This window comes from Meleagris gallopavo, chromosome Z (assembly GCF_000146605.3).
Source record: "Meleagris gallopavo isolate NT-WF06-2002-E0010 breed Aviagen turkey brand Nicholas breeding stock chromosome Z, Turkey_5.1, whole genome shotgun sequence".
Lineage (NCBI taxonomy): Eukaryota > Metazoa > Chordata > Aves > Galliformes > Phasianidae > Meleagris > Meleagris gallopavo.
Window position 1 is genome coordinate 38,109,925 of NC_015041.2, and position 6,797 is coordinate 38,116,721.

Sequence of the window (6,797 nt, forward strand, 5' to 3'; positions counted from 1 at the left end):
TTAATTGACAGAGATAAATCTCCTCTTGTAAATAAGAAATGACAAACTGATGACAGAAAATGGTATGAGATATTTTTCATCAAATGAATAAAACCTACCTAAAAAAAGAGGAATTCAGAATGTTGCTTATCTAAACAAAACAAGCTGTTATTAACTGAATTTCCTCATCTATAAATAGGCTCAAATTCTGAAAAATGTTTGGTGCAACTACTGGTGGTAGAATACATGGGCAGTTTGATTGCCTCCTCCTTCTGAGAATTAGGCTTCCAAAACTGAAGCACATTAAATTGTCCAGTGAAAATACAACTTAATCAGAAACAGAAAGCAGGAGTCCTGTCATGTGATCAACTCCTTATTCTAACCAGTCACTAAAACAAATTTTGGAAAGTCTTTTCTCTCTTTGGTATCAAAATCAACAGGTCAAATACAGAGAGAGACAGATCACAGTAGCAAACACAATTTGGTCACTAGCAATACGATCAAGACAATAAAATACTGACCCTGCTGCAATGAACAACCATTCTTGACAAGGAACAGTAGCTCTCAATGACCACAAAAGGACACACCTCATCAATCAATCTGTCACACACTCTCACCTTGTAAAACAGCAGAATATATCCAGTCTCCTGTCTTCTCGACGATAAAGGTCCATGCTCAGTATAGCAGGAAAAATTAGCAGAACCATTGCGAAGTTGAATACCACCACAATTGCTGCCTACAGATCAAACATAAGAGAAACAGTATTGATGCTTAGCTTCATGGAGGCCATCATTTTAACAAAGCATTAAACCTCCTTTCAGTTTCCATTTACCCACTCATTTATCATACCTACCTGTTAGACGCTTTCAAGCCTCTCCTCAAGAGAACTGGGATTTTTACTTTTCAGTTTCATTATGGTAGCCCTATTGTAGTTAATTAGTTTCTTTTAATACTAAACTTTGTCTGTTTTAATGTGTTTGTGCCTGGAGATGTAGTGGCACCATGATTTTAAAGTGGAAAAGACATGAATTAATAAATCATCCATTTGCATGAGATCCTGCTCTGTTCAGTCAGTCTGTTCCATCAAAAAGATGGAAGCATAAGCAAACCTGGAATAAGGACTGCAGTTCTCACATTTAACGGTTATGTTAAACCATTTAACGGTGAAGTTATTTAAACATTAAAGCACATTTTAGAATCAATAATGAAGAAAAGGTTCATCAAACTCTAATGAAACTGCTAACATTATGCACTTGAAAGACTTTAGAAGTCTAGTCAGAAAGAGTAACATTTTGGGATTATCTCATAGTATTTTCTAAGAAGCAGCAAAATTAATCCAACAACACATAGTAAATCCATATATTTGTGTTTATCAGAAGTCAACTAATGATCCAGTCCATCAAAAGTCTTAAACTGGAATAATAATGCATCTTAAATTGGAAGAATACTTGCTTTAATTTGTAAAGTGAATATTAATTAAGGAAGAAAAAAAAAATCCCTGCACATGCACCTTCAAACCATACTTCAAGTCATTTCCCAGACAGGGATTCTCAGGAAATCTCCATAAACATATGTAAGCACAGCATTTATGATCATTATTAATAGCATTTACTTTTAATGTGGAATTACTAAGGGCTCTAGCTGTCAAAAAAGGGAAACCTGAGCACAGGTAAGACTAGAAGTTAACAAGTAGTATAGCAACAGATAAACTGAAAAAAAACAAGTGGTTGAGTCATCAACAAGTGAAAAAAAAACAACTGAGATCCTTCTATTTTAAACCTTCTATTTTATTAAATGAGGAACAGGCAATCTAGTTTCATAATAATGGAATTTTAAAAATTAATATTAAAAACAAAATTAAAATCAAGTGGTGCACTTGATACAAACATGCTGTCATTCTTCCAAAATAAATAACTTGCTGCTTTTGATCTTGAAAAGTCAGCCTTCAACATCAGTAACTGAAAAGATATTCATGTTTTAAAAATTCCTGACTTATCGTGGTACTAAATTTTTCTCTTATCTTTCAAAATCAAAGTATTAATCTAGTAAATGATTTTTAGAATTCCGAATCTGTTAAGTTTGATTAAAAGACTAGATATTATTTCTGTGTTTCAAAGAGCATATTAAGTTATGCAAATACTGTCTTGTTAATTCAATCACAAAAACACTGAATGGAAATGTAGTACTTATTGTTGTTTCTCTTTTGCTGTCTTCAGATTGGCAAAATATTTTGGTCCTGCTAATTATTTGTAGACTTAACTACTGTAACAGTGTTTATTTATTATTTAAAACCTAATTATCATTTAACCATATTTGAGAGAAAAGATCCAGTAACTGTTTCATTATTTATAAATAGAAACACAGAAAAGTGCGTAAGGTCATAGCTAAGACTTAAAGTGATTTCCTTTTGATCCTCTCCAGAATAAGCTGAATCTGTTACAAAAACAAATGGCTGTTGTTGCCAACAAGGTGTTGGTGGACGTGGTTACTACTTTTTTTTTTTTAATTGCTACTAAACCACTGAAAATTATATCACCCATTTGACTTGAATAATCACTTGAGTCAAACAAAGTTCTTTTGTCAAGGATGAGCTAAGTTTTACTGAAAATGTTAAAATGTGAAGTTTTACTGAAATTAATCTCATCTGATGTCTGACAACAGCTGAAAAATCAACGAATTCCTCTATTCCTGCTCTGTGAAATTCTACAAAGAGTTCATACCTTTTTGGTTTTCTCTTTAGAGAAAAAGAATTTTTCTTGAAACTGAAACATTACTACCCCTGAGAACAAATACTTAAGTGTACGGCAGAGATAAAACTAGTTAGCTATATTCAGGTGATTCTGAATGAAGAAATCAAAACTAATGTAACTACGAAGAGTAAATCCACTTATTAGCATGGCATTCCTCCTACAATCAAATAGATTTTCCAATGCATCCTATCATTACTGAAGTACTAATCTCCAAAGGTTAAATGTTTTTAAACAATTACCTCCATTCTGACTTATATTTGAACAGATTCCCTAGAGCTTAACACATTACCAGCATGTTGCAGGCTTTCTCTCCCTTACCTATCTCACCGGAATTTCACGGTTGCAAAAGTGCTCAGTTTTCAAAACTAGGAAAACATTGCTCTTTTATCAGTTCTGCCTGTTGCCCTGTCAAAAGTCTCCCTCTGACTTGACAAGGTACAATATGTCTCCCAGTTCCTGCTGCACATCCCCAGCTCCACAAGCATACGGAAATATGTGACACGGGAGAGCAGATGGAAGTCAGATTAGCAGAGAAGGAAGGAAGAACTAGTGAAGGTAACTAAGTCTCTGATACGACACATCAGCCACTACCTCCTCTCCCAGTACTAGTTAAGACATCTAATGGCTTGGAATAGAAACGTAAAAAAAACGTGATCATGGCCATATTCCCTATCTGTAACGACCACATTCACTGAAAAGCACCAACAAATGTGTGGTAGCACAGCTTCCAGAGTGGGGGCAATCTGCTAGCAGTACTCAAGCTGAAAGCATGCTCAGTATTTTGGGAAAAGGACATCTGCTTTCATCCCTTCAGAAAAGAGTGATCAAATGGAAGAGCCTTAGACTCTCATCCTGAGAAATCAGTGAAGTTAAGATTAGTATTAGATGGGGAAATGAAAGGAAATGAGATCAGAAGAAAGCAAAATAAATATTGCGTTAATCAGAAAAAACATTGGTCATTTTCTGAGAGATTTGCTCCAATTTTGCATCTTTTTATAAGCCTAACAGATGCCTGCTGCAACTGTTAACTGAAACAGAAGAATGGCAGTCTGTGTTGGAGGCAGCAAGGGAGAAGGGAGCCAAGCTGGTAGGCTGGGGCCCTACTTAAGGTATGTGCTGCTATTTGCCATTTCTGGCAGCCCACCCAAGGAGAGTGTGTGTGCTGTATAGCTAGAGGTGATGAACAGACGAGGAGGTCTGTCAGGGAAACTTCCACTCCACCACTGCCTATCTGCACCTCCCCCCTGACATCGCACGGTCTCACATCTCCCCCTTCCTTTTCCCCTTAGGCTTTAATTTTGCTTGTTAAATTCTGTTGTCAGGAGCAGGGAAAGCTAAAAGATGTCGGTAAAAGGAGGGGGACAAACCACTTCAGCAGAGTAAGATAACTGAATGAGTTTAAAAACTTACATTCTTTCTGTCCACAAAACCCATCACCACCACCTGGTAATGTACTTCGACATTTAGGGGAAAAAAAAAAACAACAACTTGTCATTCTTACTGTGAGGGAAAAAGTTGCTGCTAAGACTTTTTGGGCAAAGTTCCACCTCTGCTCACTACTAAATCTACACCATTCCTCAACTGCTAGGGAGGAAGTTTCCACTATGAGCAAGAAAAGTTAGGTGAATTTTTATGAAGCTGTGCATTCTCTTCTTTGGTGCAGAATGTATTCCACAAAGGCGTCTGAACATTTTGTCTGAGGAAAGAATTCAGTCCAATGGCAGCTATGCTCTGCCATACCTCCTTCATTTACACTCAAAATAAAGAACAATATTTAAGACATTTCTACTGTGAACCTTGAACACTCTAAGTAGAGTTTTCTGATTCTCTCTGATTCTGTGATAACCTCCCTCTATCCCATCCACCCCCAGTGTTAAGAAATGAAACATATCTGAAAATTCAGAACCTATTCCCTCAAAGTTCTAAGCATTTTCTTATAGGTGATTCTTGGGACTGAATTATTTGAGAAACCATCAGCTTCTTGAAGCCTAAAACTGTTTCAATAAGGAGCTAATTAGATCAACAATTAAAAAAATGCAAACAGTCAAGAAACTAACACAGAGTCTCTGCCACATAACAGAACTAATTTTTAAAATCTCACTTTCAAAATTATCTTTTTTTGTTTGTTTTTAACTCAGCAAGAGCTAAATCCAGCAAACTCCAAAAACAACAGCAAGCTTGCAGAGTTTAAGTTCCATGAAGTAAACAAACAACTCAGGGCTATCAGTAAGCTGCTTTAGCTAGCAAACAGAACAGAAGCTGAAAAAGAAGAAAGCACTGAGATACAAAATGCGAGCTTCCAATTAAAAGACGGACTTGTACATGCAGGAAATCATTTATTCTCCCTCAGCAGCTGGATTATTTTACAGATAATGGGCCTCAAAAGCTGTGGAAACTTTGACAACTATCTTGTAGTGTCTTAAGAAAAGTGAATGAAGAGTAAAATAAGGTCAAGATCAATTCTTTTTCTAAGCTCATCTGTTAAAAATTCACTACCTAGATGAGAAGGTAGCCGCTGTGGAAAGTAAACTGCAGTATTTAATTGCCTTCTGAGTCAAAGGCAATCAAAGATGGCAATGAATTCTTTAAACAAGCCCAAGAGAGAAAGGGAGAAAAAAGAGTGCAAGTAAAGAAATCCATATATAAATACAGACTATCCATTAAAACCTGCCAAGGTTATCTGATTCTGAATGCTGTAAGTAACGCATGATCTGACTTCGACTTTACCTGGTGAAGCTAGACAAAGCAAGAAATAGATGTTCCTCTCCAACAATAAGCAATAGTGGTTTCTGATTTATCCACATGTTTTCTAGTTCCAATAAATCTTCAGTACAGGTCTTCAGCTGCCCTTTTTGCATATTTTCACATCACTCATATACATGAGGGCTGCTCTGTAAGTAATACCACCTTATTATGCTGGGCCACAAAATCAGAAGCCGATGGTGGTGGTATGACAGCGGGGGTTGAACCTTCCCACTGATATTCCAGGACATTTTGTCACTGTGCAACCAATGGCTGCAGAAGGGCTGTCTAATAAAATAGTCTCTGACACAGAAGTGCGTATAAAGCAAAGATTTGGAATTGAATTCCTCCATGTGGAAAAAAATGGCATCCACTGACATTCATCAACAATTGCTGAACATTTTTGGAGACCAAGTAGCAGATGCCAGAACAGTGAGGCTGTGGGTGATGTGTTTCAGCATCAATGTGTACATGTTGGATGGCTGAATCTTGACTACAGATTTAGAAGATACACCTCTTGCAAAATATTACACTTCAAAAATAAACTTCATATATTGAGACCAGTCTTTGCTACAATTATAATTCACTGTTACATCGCCCTATAGAATAGACATCTGGGTTTCAGCAAATCAGCAGAGCTAAATTCTGCTAACTACTCAGGACTCGGCCATAGTTTTAGTTGCCACAGATACCTGCCCAACTGTGCAGCAAATCGAAGAGGCCTTTACTTCCTCCACTGTCCAATACCAAATTGCCTATTGAGATGAAAATGGCAAATGAGTTACTAAAACTTATTGGTCATGTAGCTGCCATCACTACGACTACCGTAAAGTTTACTACTTTACAGCTTAAAGCAGGCGTATCTAAATCTCTGACAACAGCATTAAGTGCCACATAAAACTAAAATCTTTGCTTCTTCTGGGTAGCTAAGAGCTCCAGAGCTCCAATGAAAAATAATAGAAGAATCCACTCTACAACAGAAGAAAAATGATTGCTGAAAAAGTACAGTTTGCCTGTTCTACACTAAGGTCAGGCAGCGCTATAAATTCCTTGTGTGTCACAGCAGTGTCTGATAGGAAACTCCCAAAACTTTCTTCAAGGAGTTTGGTTATTAAAAATAAGCTTTCTTCAGCATCCTTAATATTTCATCCTCCTGAAGGCATATTATCAGAAACAAACACAAGAAGATGGAGGGAAAAAGGAGAGAGAAATACACGTTTCAGCCCATAAAATACATGTTTTCTCTCAAAGTACTTGTAATATAAAATTCCTGAAGTTCTCTCCAGGGCTTCATTGGGAGCAAGGCAGTACAACAAAGTTTTTACT

At 36.7% G+C, this 6,797-nt stretch overlaps 1 long non-coding RNA gene across 1 annotated transcript; it reads right to left on the reverse strand.

The window, feature by feature from the left end:
- LOC116217508 lies at positions 1-1,093 on the reverse strand. The gene is made up of 2 exons (XR_004162142.1): positions 597-1,093; positions 1-98 (listed from the first exon to the last, which is right to left on the reverse strand). It is a non-coding gene; the product is annotated as an uncharacterized LOC116217508 (long non-coding RNA).
- Positions 1,094-6,797: the final 5,704 nt, after the last annotated feature.